The following is a 17308-nucleotide window of genomic DNA, read 5'->3' as shown; positions in this document are numbered from 1 at the left end:
GAGCAGATCTACGAGTACCATATATTAAAACATGTAAAACCTAGCCAGTTAAGATCAGTGGAATGAACAGATAACCATTGTTATCTGAGATAGTCAAGAACACATTATTTTCAATGACTTGCCCAAGCGCATAAAGCAAGTCGGTGTCAGAAGAACTAACTGCCCTGGTTAAGCAGTGCGGAGGTGCAGTTCTTTTGTACAGAGACCTCAACTCTCACCTTACCATCCTTTTTTTCTGCTTGGAAATCCACATGTAAGACTAGAACTTTGGGAATGTTCCTCAGTTTGAGCTGCGCCAAGGACTCTCCCTGGGATGTTGCGCTCTTGTTTTTCTCTGGCTGGTACACTGAGCAAAGAAGCTGATTTCATCCCTCGTCACAATGAGGGTATTATACTCTGAACTTTAATTCAAAACACCATTCAACAAAGAGAATCTTGTCACGCAGTGCCAGGGCCTGGACTGAGGGAGATCTTAAGGCACAATCAGGTGCATAAATGGTTTCCTTGCTGTCTGGTTAAGTACCGCTTCCCACTTAGGGTCCCATTGCTTTGATAAGAGAACGTATTTCTGGCATGCCATCTACATTATAGTGAAGGTTTCCTGTTTATTTTACATATCCTCTGGGCCATTGCAAGAAGTACTTCCCTCCGACAAGCTGAAGGACAATATAGATGCATCGTTTTCGTGTGTTAAGTCAGGGCTGGGGAATATCTGACTGTGTGCACATTACTGGTTTGCAATGCAGGCTGGCCATTCTTTTTCTCAATTCAGCTGGTTTTTGGCAAAATGCAGTATTTCATAAGAAGTGACAGGATCAATACAAAATAGGTATAGATTGTGACTAATGTCGTCTGTACACTGTTTCCCAAGCCAGCGATGGTAGTGCACTGGATGCGTAGTAAATGGGACGGTGCTCATAGGCTACATCCACACCATACATTAAAAGCACTATGATACCACTTCAGGTGGTCATGGCTTCTCCCCAAAGAATTCTGGGATATGTAGTTTGTCAAGGGTGCTGAGAGTTGTTAGGAAACCCCTCTTAATCTCACTGAGCTATGATTCCCAGAGTTCCCTGTGAAAAGGGATTGATTGTTAAACAGCTGTGGGAAGGGAATTGGCATTTCCTAGCAACTCTCTGCACCCTTAACAAACAATGGCTCCCATCATTATTGGGGGGGGGGGTCATGACTGTTTAAAGTGGAAGATGGCATGGTGTCAAGGTGGCCACAGTCTTTTATCAGCCTGATGGCCACATTCATTATGGATATCCTTTCAGGGGCTAGACAGGGCCAGAGGCAATGGATGAGGCTCTTGCTTTTGTGCAGTAGGCTACATTCCAGCCCCACCAAAGCCAGAGGTTCCTACATGCCCCCCTATATCTCTCCATCCAAGCAAGCAAACAAGAGAAATTAGCACAGTTGAAGGACACATTCAAGCCAGGCAAAATCACTTGAGGGCACAGAGCAGGGGCAGAAAGGGGTGTGGCCTAGAGAGAGCCCCGAGGGCCAGACAAAGAAGCTTGGAGGGCCACAGGCAGGCCTGAAGTTCCCTCTGTGTTGTTAAGTGAACCTGCAGCTTTGTGAGCAAGCCATTTAAGCGCTATCCTTTTTGGTCTACCGATTGGATGGTGTTCGTCGAGAAAAGCAGGAGGTTAACGGTGCACGCAGAGGAAGCGCTGTGTTGGAAAAACACGCCACCTTTTCATGGAGGAATATTTGCACACAAACACACTCACCTTTTTTGCTGATGTGGGCATTTCAGGGAGCACAGCTCTTAACAGACCTGCATCCTATGCTGCTTAGTTTAGCTCAGGAAAGCACGACCCACAGTCATTTCCCCTCTCTTTCTTCCCGCTAGGAAATGTGAAAACAGTTATGGTGTTTCTCAACTTCCTACAAATGAAGGTGACCATATATAGCCGGTCCTTTTCCTTCCTCTCAGAACCCTCTGATTATATATTATTTCTACTGCATGGTGCCAATGTTGCTGTGAAGGAAAGAATGTAAACTCATTAGTGTAATGCAGAATAACTTTAAACGGGTATGTGTGCAAGTTAGGCCTATGTGACACATGGGGCCAGGGGGTGTCCTCCCACCCACACGGCACGCATGAAGCTAAACATGAAATTAGCTGCCCACATCACATACCTACAGTAGTGCCAGATTTCACAAATGCCTGTAAACTCATCTATAAACTTACAGGAAATGGCTATAAAAATGTGTCACACAATCTTTAGCCACATCCCTCCCTGGCCCTCCTTTGACCTGCCTGGAATATGTCTATGGACTGTAGTATTGCCATTTGCCTGGGTGGAGAGATATAAGTGTTGAAACCTCCAGTGTTTCTGTGGCTGGAGACTGTGGCTTGCTGTGCACAGGGAAGACTCCCCAACCACCATTGGCATGTAACCACTGAAATGCCAATGGGTTGCCCATGTTGGAAAGCACTGGAAAGTGTTTCCTCACGCTGGAGATACGGCACTCTCAAATTAACCTTGGGAACTGTAGTTCTGCCAAGATTCCAACACCTTTGTAAAGTCCCAGAAATTTACTCTTAATTCAATTTTATTTTTGTTTTGTGCACCACTCAGTTTTTATATCATGTTTATCTTATTATTAGGAAATTTTATTGAATGTTGTTGCATTTTTATTGTTTTTATGTAAACCACTTAGAGACTTCTATTATCTGAAGCAGATAAATAAATAAGTAACTGACCTAATCGATCTAGAATAATGGACCAAGTGGATAATGGTATTTCAAGCAAGGTGTTTCTAAATCAATGAATGCTTTAATAATAATGGGCATTTTCTACCTTTGTTTGCCTAGTAAAATCAATGCAAAATGTCACATAATTCCTCATTTGCAGTCATGTCGCTTCTCCCATCACGGTACTACATTGTTAAAAGAAGTCTCAGTCCGTCAAATTCCTTTCCGCACACAAATTGTCAAAGGCACAGGAGCTCTGGTGATCCACATTAATTCTGGCAACTCTGTTCTCCACAAAAGGCTCTAGTCTGCTCCATTTTCCTGATGCATGAGACAAGTGAAGTAGGAAGCAAAAAGGGGGGAAAAGAGCCACATACAGGGAAGGGATTTAGCTCAGTGGGCAGAGGACGTGTTTTGCATCCTGAAGATACCAGCTTCAGTCCTCAGCATCTCGCAGGGAAGACTATCTGTTTGAGACCCTAGAGAGTTGTTGCCAGTTTAGACAGAAGGGGGCTAGTTGAATCAATGGTCTGATTCAGTTTAAGGCAGCTTTGCATGCTCATTCTGCTCTGAACCCCAAACGTTCATTTCTGAGTTCCCCTTCATTTTTCAGACTGTGCAGACGAATCACAGAGAAACATTTCCCATTGTAATTCTGCTTAGAATCTGCAGCGTCTCTATGCAGCGTCTCTATGCAGGAAAGCAGGGCTAGTATGATTAACTGGAACTGAATCTATGCCCTTAGATGGAGAACAGGATACAGGATGACTATAGTACGGCCTGCACTTCCTGGATGGAAGTCTGGTCAAAGGGGGTGGCATGCTTTCTTCCGGGGCTATTGTTCATTCTCAGCTTTAAGCCCTAGCCTTTCTTATTTACCTATCCGGACCGACCATCTGCTTGCATATTAGATTTTGTTTGTTCCATAAACAATGGCATCTCATTGTGATGATAATATATGCACTCTAGCTATGCACTTCCTTATCTCCCTAAGTTTATCTGGCACATTGGCTTTCTGTGCCATTGCTAGCAGAATGTGAAATATTACGACATTTGATTTCTTTGTGCAACAATAAATAAAGAACATTCACCCACAAGGAAAGCATTTGGATTACGCATGGACCCAACATGTTGAATTTGGACCTAAGATATTCAGGCACACAGCTCAACCATAAAGCTGCTCATGGAACTTGTGGCCCCCTGTGCCAGGGCCTGCCCCATTCAAGATGGTCTGCAAATCTCAGTTGCCCCAGGGGCTGGAGGACATTGCAGGCATTCTAGGAAAGTCAAGGTGGTGGGCCTCGTCAGCCAGCACTTCACTTTTTTCCACCCTAGTAAATGTTAAAACGGTCCAGGAGAGTTTGCTGTGGGAACAGTTGTCAGCCCCTGTGAGGCTCCTAGGCTCCTGGCCATGCCAGGTGCTGGTGCTGGGTCTGCATTAGGGATGCGTGAGAGATTCAGTTTGGTTTGCCTTAAAAGGGGAACTTACCTCATTCACACTTTCTGAAATAATACATGAACTGAAACATCACCACCCTTTGAATTTTGCACATCTCCAAATTTTGCAGTGTAGTTCTTCAGCAAAGCAATGTCTACATAAATCCCTTTTTTAGAAGTTTTACAAAATATACAACACAAATAAAGACCCAGATATCAGTAGCGCAGAAGGATCTACAGCATGGGTAGGCAAACTAAGGCCCGGGGGCCGTATACAGCCCAATCGCCTTCTAAATCTGGGCTGTGGACGGTTCAGGAATCAGCGTGTTTTTACATGAGTAGAATGTGTCCTTTTATTTAAAATGCATCTCTGGGTTATTTGTGGGGCATAGGAATTTGATCATTATTTTTTCCCACCCAAAATATAGTCCGGCCCCCAACAAGGTCTGAGGGACAGTGGACTGAAAAAGTTTGCTGACCCCTGATCTATAGAGTCAGCTTCTGATACTGCAGAGTAATTATATAAAACTATAATAACTTTAAGTCATGTAGAGGTGGGTCTGCACCCTTAGTGGGGGCCAACTTCACTAACCCCTAGGGATGCCTTTGAACCTATGGTACTCATCCTGCATTGGATTTTGATAGTCTATAATATTCTGTTATAAAGCAAACAAACCCAGAATTTCACACAGAGCTGGCATTGTGAGAGGCACTCCCTTAAACAGGGCAATCTTGAAATAAAGTTCATCTGGCGAATGCAAGACCATTATGAAAGGCCAAGCGACTTAGGTAGGCTTGGGACTGGCAGGCCAAGTCTCTTTATGGAGTGAATAAAACCTGGGAGTTCAAAGGAACTATTCACTTGTTATGTGCATAATTGCTGTAGGTGAGTGTTCTTTGTGTTGTAAAGGGTAGGATAGTCCTGTCATGAATAGTGAAAGGGCATCATTTTCTCATGGGAACTCAGAGTTGTGGAGTAACAGTGACTTACTCCAGGAAGCTAAGTTCAGAGCGAAGCACTTCTGGGGAGCACCTTGTAAAAAAAGAAAACCAGAGAGCAGCCACCAAAATTATGTTATGCAAGAGTGGCAGAAAATTCAAAATTGAGGCTCCAATCTGCTAAATTTTATATGAAGCTTGCAAAAGCAAGTGTTATAGGCTGTTAAGGGAATGGGAACAATCAAGCTACTGAAGCAGATAAATTTTGAAAGGGACACAGTCTCCAAACTTGCCTACCTTTCCTAGTGTATACATGCAGAATATCAGTTTAGTTAGGTACCAAGTCTTTGCTCAGTTGCAATGCTTCAGTGTCTATGTTGTCTTCACAAGGGAGAGGAAATCAGAACAACTTGGCCACACTTTTGTGACCCCACCAGCCATACTCTCTAGCAGCCCTGCCAAGTCCAGTAACCACCAACTATCATGTTACAGAGTGTTGGGAGATCAGAGATTGTTGGATCTGGGCCTTGCACTGATTGTGCTTTGAGTCTGTAAGATTGACACTCCTGCAAATAGAGATTCAACAGATTCTTACAAAAGTGTTTTTGAAGACATTGGCGCTTTGTTCCCTTTGACCCTGCATAGGCTGCCCTGAACTTTTCAACACTCGAGGAAGAAGGAGAAAAACAAACAATATTATCGTAAGGAAGGTGTGGGTGTTTTGACAATTAACAGGAAAGGCAGCAGTTCAGATGTTCCTAGAATTCAACATGGATGGCTGAAACCTATACCAGCACTTGGACTCTTGGAAAGGAGGACAAACAAACAAAAACGGGGAAGCCAACATGTGAAAGAGCAGCTACAGTGTCAACATCAGGAAGAATGAGCCATCTTTCAGCAAAGGTAAAGCAAGTGGGGAAAGAAGACATCCTATAGGGGTTACCTCCTTTAAATACTCTGGTTAACAATGTCCTGAAAAGCTACTGCAATGCTCTTAGGCTGCGTACATACCAACGGATCATGGTAACTGTCGTTTTTAAGAGCGCTTAGAATTGTGGCTCCATGGGGCATCACAGCTCAAGCTTCTATGCACAAGAAAAGCAAATGCCATTGTCTTCCATTTAACCTTTCATAAAAGGAATAAAAAAGAGGCAGAGGAGTTGTAGGTTTTCAATGTAACCATTTTAATGGTTTCCAAATAATTCTGTATTATCAACGAGTTGAGACACTTTACACTCAAATATACCACAGCATCTGATGACTGTCAAACTATCCTGTTCAGACCTGTGTACAAATGAGAAGAATAAATGATACAAGGTAAATCATAAAGAGGAGTAAGGGAAGCTGTGTCAGGAACAAGACTTAATAAAGGAGTCTGTGATTCAAATTCTCCTGGTTGATATTTATGTATTAATCAGAAGAGTTTCATTTCTGGTGATTCACTGGTGACACTCATCCACAAAGAAAAGTACTATTGTGTCCAAGATACACTTTATTTCTTATAAAATGAGTCAAGGCTTGCTGGCCAGCTGCTTAGACTTGCTGAATGCCAAGATGTGTACCACTGGATAAAGAGCAGTTAAGGGTGTATGTGTTTCTCTTTGTGACTGTATGATCTTTACATAGTAACTGTATGATTTCATCTTCATAAGTGTTAGAATTAAACCCACCCCTGAAGTTGCTTTCAAGCATTTCCCCCAGTAAATGTTGATGCGAAGTGTGAATGCTGGGATACAGGGCTGTGTTGGCAGGGCAGGCAAAGCCCTGGGGGGATGGCAGTGGCACAACGGAGGGGGTGGGTGGAAAAGCAGTAAGCTCTGCTGCTTAAAGCAAATGGCTTCAAACTTGCCCAATAGACAGGCCATCCCTGGGTGTCCCATTCATCTCATCCTCTGGAAAATTCTAGAACTACAGTCATACCTCGGGTTACAGACGCTTCAGGTCATGCGTTTTTGGGTTGCACACCGTGCCGAACCTGGAAGTACAGGAACTGGTTACTTCCGGGTTTCAGCACTCGCACATGCGCAGAAACACGAAATCGTGCTTTGCGCATGCGCAGAAGTGCCGAATCGCAACCCACATGTGCGCAGACGTGGCGCTTCAGGTTGCGAACGCTGTGGGTTGTGAACGTGCCTCCTGCACAGATCATGTTCGCAACCCGAGCATCCACTGTATTCTAAAAGTATTTCAAATGTTCAGCTTAAAATTTCTTTTGATGATGACTTCATGAGGGCATGTGGTTACATCAGCAGTTTTTGGCAAGCTACGTTGGGTGATGACCCACTTCTCAGTTACTGTATCTTTTGCTCTATAAGACTCACTTTTTCCCTCCTAAACTGTAAGGGGAAATGTATGTGCATCTTCTGGAGCGAATGCAGGCTGCGCAGCTATCCCAGAAGCCAGAACAGCAAGAGGGATCGCTGCTTTCGCTGCGCAGCGATCCCTCTTGTTGTTCTGGCTTCTGACATTCAGAATATTTTTTTTCTTGTTTCCCTCCTCCAAAAACTAGGTGCGTCTTATGGTCTGGTGCATCTTATAGAGCGAAAAATACGGTAGTTCATATGTGGCAACTGCTCTTGAACTAGTTCTGAGGAAGAGAGCAAGATTCCAGAGTCCAGACAGTTGTACCTAGTTCTTGAGCTCTTGGAAAGTTTTCAATAACTTGGGTGACTAGGGTGCAATCTACACACATATAAATCCCTTCTGAATTTTTTTTTTAAAAAAAGAAAAGGCGTTTTTAAAAATACATTGAATTTTCCATAAGTCTCACCATCTCTATCTAGTGTCACATTGTATATTGCACTTAAAACATTTTATTTGCAGCTGTATAGCTGAGTCCTAGTACTCTGGTAAGAGAATTTTGGTTAGATGCCTATTGCAGTTTGTAACAAAGACCTGCAGGATTACATTATGCAAAAGAATACCCTCTCTTAATACTCAGAAATCCATATCCTTTTTTTATGTGTCTGTCTCAGTTGCTGATATTTCCATAGTGAAATAATCATAGCTATCAGCATATTTTGCTAACTAAGGGCAACAAGAGATGTGACTGAGTGAGAGGGTGCAAACTGATAATCTGAGCAATCTTCATTTATAAACCCACAGCTCAGTCTTATGCAAGTAAATCCCACAGAGAGTTTGTACCCAAATAAATGTGGATAGGATTGCAACCTAAAGAAGTGCACGCACATATACAATAGTCTGTGCTGCTCCGGCTTCAGATATGTTTTACGCTTTTAAACTCCTTTCCAATTCATCCTCTTTAGATCCATTTTCTTATGTTATGTAACATGAAGCAAATGCAAGAAGCAGAATGAAAGAACTGGGCATCCCTGCACAGATCTGCTGAGAGCCAGAGGGCCCTGCTCCTGCCTCTACCCACCTGGCCCAGGGAGGGGCCTGACAGGTTTTCTAAGGACTGCTGCTGCTGCCCAGCAGAGAGGGCTTCTTCTTTTAAATTGCTTTTAAATTGTTTTTTATATCCTTAAAAACATTTTTTGGGGTGTGTGTTTTAACTGTCTTTAACTGAGTTGTAATGGCATTTTGTGGGATGTGCCTGGGAGGAGAGGAGTGGGGGAAACCCAGTTACTGTACAATGGTTCTGGATAGGGGGACATAGGGCATGGGAGGAGGGGCAGGCCAGATAAGTGGCACACGGCATAGGCAGTTAGTGACTGTGCAGTGTGCCAGCCCCTCATCCAACCTGGGGAACTGTGGTTGTCATATTGGGGGTTGGACTAGATGATCCTTGTGGTCCCTTCCAACTCTATGATTGTTCCATATCAGCCAGCCCTTGGGTTTGCGACTGCTGCTGTTGAATGCCAGGTTGGTCCAGAATAAAATCTCCCTCATCTGGCTGATCTGGCATGTATTACTGAAACCTGGGTGGGTGAACAGTGGGGTGGAGTTGTGCCCACCTGGGTACTCAGTGCAGCATCAGGCCAGACTCAAAGGTTGGGGAGGGGGCGTTGCTGTGGTCTATAGAGATTCTCTCTATCTCCAGGCTCTCTGTCCAGTTGTGGGAGAGAATCTAGAGTATGTGTTCCTGGCGTTGGGCAATCAGGACAGATTAGGGTTTCTAAAAGTTGGAAGGAAAGCTTCAGGCTGGAAAGGCAGAACAGTGGTTGATTTCTGTTTGAATCAAAGGCTGTGGCCATGGGGGAACAAAGACCCTTTTGGGGTTGTTCTCCTGCGAACTCTTCCATTGCAGGCTCAGGTTGTGTGTGTGTGTGTGTGTGTGTGATATATCATACCATATATCATAAATAAACCACAGTCTCTGCTGTGCCTCATTTCCAAAAGGAAACACTATCCCTGATCAAGTGCCAGGAACCCCTGGAATATCATATCACTCAAAGATTAGAGTGCATACACCTGTATTAATCTCTTTCTCTTAATACCAGATACAGTGGTACCTCTGGTTATGTACTTAATTCATTCCGGAGGTCCGTTCTTAACCTGAAACTATTCTTAACCTGAAGCACCACTTCAGCTAATGGGGCCTCCCGCTGCCGCTGCTGCTGCTGCGCCGCTTCTGCATGATTTCTGTTCTCATCCTGAAGCAAAGTTCTTAACCTGAGGTACTATTTCTGGGTTAGCGGAGTCTGTAACCTGAAGTGTATGTAACCTGAAGCGTATGTAACCTGAGGTACCACTGTACTGGGAACAAATCACTGGAGAATACTATACTGTTGTTTTCTGAGAAACATTTGGCTGATCACTGTTCATAGTGGTCAACTTTTCTCTTTTCTTGCGAGGAATCCTATTCGAAATAAGGGAATTTCCCTTTAAAAAAGGGAAACGTTGACAGCTATGTCACTGTTAGAAATGGGATGGGAGGAACTTGCTTACTTAAGACCAAAAATACAGTTTTGGGCAGAGGTGCGTAATGAGCCTCAAAACACCAAACCAATTCTTCAACCCATATATTTACTCTTGCAAATTACCCATTTCACCAAAAACCCTTTGAATCACAGAACTGGCCTTTAAAATGTATTCAGGTCTTGACTCACCTGCCTCTCATTTAATATATTGTTCTACATCCATTACCCAGATCTCATCAAATGATGTTTCTTCAATTAACCCCCCACAGTGCAGATTTTCACCTGCCCAGTCTAGCCCCAAAAGAAAGCAAATAGATCTCTGTCTTTGCTTTTGCTTTCCTGCCCAGCTACTGCAGGCCAACCCAAAGAAAGGGCACCCAAGGAAAGCAGGTGCCACCAATCAGTTTCTGACAGAGCAGGTGCCTTTCTGCAACCTGCAAAGGCAGTGCAGAATCCTGGAACCTTAAATGTGCTCAATTCCATTTCACTGGAGCCATCTCTGTTGGAGCCTTGTTGATGTGAAACCAAGTTTAAAAAACAACACACACACAGCTGGAAGCACATGTGTTTGTTGCTTTTAAGTTTGCTTTTGAGTTTTTGCCCTCTTCAAGAATGGCAAGCATCAGAAGCAAGCATGTAAAAGGACGAGCAGCTGCTGTAAAATTGAGGCAGACACTGCAAAAGAAAATGAGAAAATAATGTTTAATCTGCTACTGATATGCTTCTCTGTGAATGGACAACACAAAGGAGGCAGAAATTTTCATTTGCTAGGGCAGAAAAAAAAGCTTGGTTCATCTCTAAAGGTTGCAGTTTGACTTGGGAGTAGCAGCCTGAATGCGAGGATGCCACTAGGTAAAGGTAAAGGGACCCCTGACCATTAGGTCCAGTCGTGACAGACTCTGGGGTTGTGGTGCTCATCTCGCTTTATTGGTGAGGGAGCCGGCGTACAGCTTCCGGGCCATGTGGCCAGCATGACTAAGCCGCTTCTGGTGAACCAGAGCAGCGCATGGATACGCTGTTTACCTTCCCTTGCACTTTGAGGTGCTTTCGAACTGCTAGCTTGGCAGGAACAGGGATCGAGCAACGGGAGCTCACTCTGTGGTGGTGATTCAAATCGCTGACCTTCTGATCAGCAAGTCCTAGGCTCTGTGGTTTAACCCACAGCGCCACCCGCCACTAGAATATGCCTTTTCTGTGGTGGCTTCCTGTTTGTGGAATGCTCTCCCCAGGGAGGTTTGCCTGGCACCTTCACTACATATATTTAAGTACCAGGCAAAATCATTCCTCTTCTCCTGGGCCTTTGGCTGATTGAAAAATCCATGGCCTCTTAAACTGTGTGTGTGTGTGTGTTACTGTTATGTTGGTTATGCTATGTTTTTTGTGTTTTTATATTGCAAACCGCCCTGTGATGAAGGGTGGTGTGGAAATTTAAGACATAATAAGCAATACTTGGAAGCGATCTATAGTTGCACCATCGGGATGTCCTAGAATACCTGACTCTTTACCTGAGACTGCATTTCTCTACACCTGTGGGAAGGAGCCTAAGCGTGGGCGGAATTCAAGGAACACATTCTTCCTTCCAGGTAAACACGCACATCTTTGCTCTGACAGTCTCACTGAAATCAGCAGCAGGAATAACGCTGCTGGTCCACTTGCATCCACTGACCTGGGAGTATAAGGCAGCCCCATCAAATTCACGGGGGCTTACTTCTGAGTAGACCGCTGCATAGGCTAGCACTGCTAACCTCTCACGAACACCAACCGGGTTATGGCTGTTTTAAAGCTTTGGAAACAAGGGGAATCGCTCCCGGCCGATGAGTTAAAGCAAACACAGCGAGCAAGAAAAAAACACAACCCTTGCCCTGGCAAGAAAAATGAGTGGGGGAGAAGGAAGTTTTTTCCTTCCACCATCCAGCTATTACAGCTCCATTAGTCATTTCTTATTTCCCAGTTCGCCAAAAGTGGCGCTCGAGTTCCATTTAAAGGGGGGCGAGTGGGAAGTTCCCTCTCTCCCGCCGCGGGTTCCGAAATGTAAAGGGGATGGGACAGAAACGGGATGGCAGCAACTTCCCCTGAAGTTGAAAGGGAGTTGGGAGGAGTTTTTTTGGGGGGAGGGGGGGGGCGTTGAGCGAGACCGGAGCCGCCGCGTCTCCACAGCAACGGATTGATTCTCCATCAAGTTGTCAGCGCGCGTCTTGTTGGCGAGGAGATAATTGCAAGGTAGCCGCTTTCCACGCGCGCTCTTTCGGCTGGGGTACACTGATCGCGGGCAGCTATTTGCCCCCAAAATAAAAGGAGAGGAGATCGATGTGTTCCGCAATGCCTGATCTGGTAGGAGAGAGCGAGCGACTCCCTTCCCCCACCCATCCCTTTGTAGGTAGAAGCTTCTTGTGGCGGGAGGCGGGAGCGACGCGCACGTTGGCTTCGCCGTCAAAACAAAACGCAGGGGCAGCTTCTCCTTTGTGCGCTCCGAGCCAAGGCAGGTTTCCTCGGAAGGAAGAGGGAATTACTCTGGAGTAAATGTGCGCCAGATCCCGATCCCACTGTCCCTTACACGGAAGTTATGCCCTCTTTGCTGGGAAGGAATCCCGCCTCCTCCCTTTCGAAGTGGGTTTAAGATTCCAGCCTTAAACGCGGCAACGCGGAATTTGTAGGTGGGTTTATTTATTCAAAGCGTCTTCGAGAAGTGTCCGCCTTCGCCTCCGACAAGCACGCCTCCGGTTCTCAGTCTCTATTTTTCTTCTTCCCTCGGGAGCTACTGAATCCCGAAACCCCAGAGTGGGTGGGGACCGCGGGGAGATGATTTTCTCCCCCTTTTTTTCTCTCCCCCCTTTTTTTTGCTAAATGACTTTAATTAGAAAGCATAACCGGCTGCGCCCAGACTGCAGACTTTTCAGTGAGTAAAGGCGCCTGGCGGGCTCCCTCCCTCCTTCACTTTTATTTATTAAAAAAGAAATAAATTCTTCTCTCAATCGCCTGAGAATTCGCTGGGCTGGCTGGTGATTTGGTGAATGAAAAGTGGAACGTTTTATTGTTAACTAATGAATCGCCTAGAGGGGGATCTCACTGCTCGGGAGAGGATGATAATTGGAGGGTTTTATCCCCTAGCAGAACCATATACATCTATATTTATTTATTTATTTTTTTAATGAACCCTCTTCTCCTTTTGCAGTAAGTACGATCCATGATGGATCTTCTCCTGGTCCTTTTAATTTCTTCCTTTGCTTGTTGAGAACTCCCCATCGTTTGCAAGAGTTGCATCTTTGCTTGGGGCTGAAAGACATACAAATCTTTTTTTTATGCAGATTCTGTGGCTGTTACAGTTTCAACAGGCTTAGAAGGGGAAGAGTATCACAACACTGAGTGGTTACCCACCGCGCCCCGGCGCAACTCTCTAAATGACTAAACTTGTGCTGAAGTTTCAGCTTCTCTCCCATGGCTTTTTGTTTGTTAGCAACAACTGTGGGTCGTATTTATAGACAGCTCTGCTATTTTGTGGTGTGGAAGGTTTCAATTTTGTTCAGCCGGTAGCGAGTCACATTCCCCGGCACGGCACCTCTCTAGGGCTTACATTGTGTGTACATGAATAGCAACAGGTTATGTAATGGGGAAGGCAGTGGAGAGTTGAGCTGTACCATTTTGGCATAAATCCAAGTAGAAACCCTTTGTGCTCTTTGCTATAGGTTTCTGTGCAAAACTGAGACACATCTTGGCCTTCTGTGAAGTGTTTGTGTGTGCTGTCTTTTTTGGGGGGTCACCTTCTGTGCACCTTGATCAAAGCCAACTGTGCAGCCTGCAAACCCAGATTTCTTTATCGGTTATCACTTATAGCCATGTCAGTTGGGAGAAGGGGACACATGGGTTCAAAACTCCTGATATGCTTTTGCAAGTTGGAACAGGTGGAATGACTATCAAAGATGGGTACACCAAATTAGGTGCAAGGAAAGAACCCCGAAGGGATGCAGGTGGCGCTGTGGGTTAAACCACAGAGCCTAGGACTTGCCGATCAGAAGGTCGGCAGTTCGAATTCCTGCGGCGGGGTGAGCTCTCGTTGTTCGGTCCCTGCTCCTGCCCACCTAGCAGTTCGAAAGCACGAAGTGCAAGTAGATAAATAGGTACTGCTCCGGCGGGAAGGTAAACGGCGTTTCCGTGCGCTGCTCTGGTTTGCCAGAAGCGGCTTAGTCATGCTGGCCACATGACCCAGAAGCTGTATGCCGGCTCCCTTGGCCAATAAAGTGAGATGAGCGCCGCAACTCCAGAGTTGGTCACGACTGGACCTAATAGTCAGGGGTCCCTTTACCCTTTACCTTTAAAGAACCCCGAAGTGGCTAGAGTTGTCAGATGGCATCATTAGACAATATGACTGCCAACCATATACAAGTGGTGTGTGTGTGTGTGTGTGTGTGTGTGTGTGTGCGCGTGTGTGTGTGTGTAAGTAGACAATAGGACTGCCAACCAAGCGGTGTGTATGTGTGTGTGTGGAAGTAGCCTGATCTGTCTTTTAACAGCAGCTTGATGTGTAGGAATGAGAAAACAGAGGTTTTTGCTGCATGGAGTTGTTGGTGGCTGTTGTTGTTGTTACCGGTATTTATTGAATTTATATACCACCCTATACCTGGAGATCTCAGGGCAGTTCACAGAATAAAATCAAAATATAAAACCACAAAATAAATAATCAAAATAAAAACAACAACCTAATAACCCCCACTCCCCAAAAAACACATTTCAAAAGGGCATAGGATCCTCACAACATTTAAAGTAAGACAATTAACAAATGTGGACAGGAGCCACTCGTTGGAAAGACCGTGATGTCAGAAATGTCTGTGGCAATATTTGTTGGCAACCAAATTGGCTGGGTGCCTTTCTGATACAAAGACAAAAATAAGAGTGGGAGGGAGAAAAATTGGCTTTGGTTTCTGAGCAGAGTTGGGCGTAATTGCCTTCTAAGGTGTTGCATTTCAAAGGCACAACAACAGTGGCCAGCTGAAAACTTGACACACCTTTTGGTTCTCTGGTATAACTGTTGCACTGCATTTTGGGTGGAAGGTGTGTAAACCACCCACCTCCATGTCCAGTGGTTGTTTGTTGGTGGATGTGTATTGTGAGAATCTGATGTACAGTGTATTGTGAGAATCTGATGTACCTCAGGTTAAGTACTTAATTCGTTCCGGAGGTGCGTTCTTAACCTGAAACTGTTCTTAACCTGAAGCACCACTTTAGCTAATGGGGCCTCCTGCTGCTGCTACACCACCGGAGCATGATTTCTGTTCTCATCCTGAAGCAAAGTTCTTAACCCGAGGTACTATATCTGGGTTAGTGGAGTCTGTAACCTGAAGCGTATGTAACCTGAAGCGTATGTAACCTGAAGCGTATGTAACCTGAAGCGTATGTAACCTGAGGTACCACTGTATTGGGAAAGTGCATAATCAGGCTGAGAAAGCCTGTTTTGACCCACAAAGCCATTTTCCCCAAGCCATTTTCCTGTGCCCTATACCTGATGTTGTGTAAGATGTCAGATGTGAGGGCAGATAAAGATACCATCTCTGCTGTCAACTGATAATCAGCACCTGCCAATGCTTTGCCTTTGTGGTTTGCTTTCATACCACACAGGCAAAGGGAAATGCTTCAACTGATGTCATGGTCAACATGTGGCCCACTGGCTGGATCCAGTTTCTTATCCATGTTCCACATCCACCAGCAGTGTGGTGATGAAGGACCTTGGCAATATATTTTGGGATGTTCTTGGTAGATTAAGCCCTCTTACTAATGTGCCCTTGATGGGTGTCAGAATGAGGACTGAACAAGCAGATGAGAGATCTGTAATTTGGACAAACTAGGTTATCAAATCAGAAAAGGTCAACCTACCATATAACTGTTGAATGAAATTGTCCTATGAATCAACTAAAACATTCACCACCTTATTGAAGATTTTTTTTAAAAAATGATTGAGTGACTAAATCAATTGATTATGACGTTGCAAATCAGCATATTACCAAACCGTTAACTTTTTCAGTAATAGTTGTGTAGAATGAAGCACCGTATCTGGTTGAACTGCACATGAGATGACCCATTTTTCTATTTTGTTACTTAGCTAGCACTTTGCAACAAACATTTCCAGCACACTAGTTGCTTAACGTTTCAGGGGCAACGAAGCGAGATCTGTGTTGCCTACATTTTGGCAGCTCCTTCAAGATTCTGATGTCACAGGCTGACCTAGTCCTGCTTGGGAATGTAAAAATGTTGTCAATCAACAATTTAACACACAATTTCTTAGTAATCAGAGTTTTAATCACATTGTTTAAAGATTGTCATCTTAAAATTAACTGTGAGGAATGGCAGTGGGCATATCTACTTTCTACTAGGGCTGCCATAGTAGGGCGATTATTACTAATTTTTAATGCTTTAAAAATCCCCCTCCCAAAAGCTCAACAACTTTGTCTGGATTTTTACTTTTGGGAATACGGCAACCCTATTTCTACTTCCCCCAACTGTGTCACCAAAATTTGTTGAGGTTCCAGAACATGCATCTTTGCTTGGAAATGTAGTATTTAATTATCAAATGTATTGTTGATTTGTGAACATTTGACTGCATTTTAAAGACTTGCAGTCACCTATAAAAACTAGTTTAAAGAGATGTGTAAACAATGTGATTGGATGGTTTCAAATACTGAAGTTAGGCTGACCTAGTCTTGCTTGGGAAGGTAAAAATGTAGGGATTGTGGCAAACTTCATAAAAAGCTGGTGCGGAAGTAAACTAACCCTAGCCCGGAAAAGCTGAGCCAATTATGAGCTGATCAAAATTTTGTATGTGACTGGGTCTGGCTGTTCCAGCACTGCCATTATTTGTTCCCATATTCCTTTCTATCCAGGTAAAATTAGGAAAAGGGGGGGAAGGCCTAAGTGAAGACAGGGGGTGGTAGAACTGTAGAGTGGGAAGCGACCCCCAAGAGTTGCAGTATCTGGCCCAACTGCATGCATTGTAGGAATCACAGCTAAGTAATCTTTGACAGATTACCATTCAATTTCTGTTTAAAAACCTCCGACGAAGGTGTGTCAGAAAGTTCTTCCTTATGTTTAGTCCGAATCTCCTTTCCTGTGATCTTATTCCATTGATACCATTCATCCTGGAGCAGCAGGAAACACACTTTCTCCATCTGACAACCCTTCAGATATTTGAAGATGGTAGAGGTTGACAGAAAACGCCTTTTCTAGCTTCCGTTGAACTTGCCAGATCCTTTTGAGGATTCTCCAAAGAGTTTGGAAAGACTGAGCCTATTCTACATCGAGACCGGATAGGCATTTTGTTCAAGAAGAAGTTAAAAGTTACCTCAGAATGGTTCTGACAGTGACAGAATTGTGACTAACAAGCTGGTCAGCTGAGCCTAGGATGCCGCTGTAG

The 17308-nt window shown here is 44.5% G+C and overlaps 1 protein-coding gene across 4 annotated transcripts in view; it reads left to right on the top strand.

Annotated features, from left to right (window-relative positions):
• The first annotated feature begins 11831 nt into the window (after positions 1-11831).
• Positions 11832-17308, top strand: part of PRR5L (proline rich 5 like) — a 69153-nt gene continuing 63676 nt past the window's right edge. The window contains exon 1 of one of the 4 annotated variants that reach the window (XM_081165988.1): positions 11832-12129. The gene's annotated coding sequence lies outside the window, so the exon portion shown is untranslated. Of the gene's footprint in view, positions 12241-12312; positions 12564-12664; positions 12806-17308 lie in introns of those variants that run through there. The other 3 variants (XM_081165987.1, XM_081165990.1, XM_081165989.1) reach the window with 3 other exon arrangements.

The sequence above is a fragment of the Podarcis bocagei genome (assembly GCF_964188305.1).
Source record: "Podarcis bocagei genome assembly, chromosome: 1".
Lineage (NCBI taxonomy): Eukaryota > Metazoa > Chordata > Lepidosauria > Squamata > Lacertidae > Podarcis > Podarcis bocagei.
The sequence above is the reverse complement of the archived record's forward strand: the minus strand, read 5'-3'. Positions and strand labels throughout refer to the sequence as shown.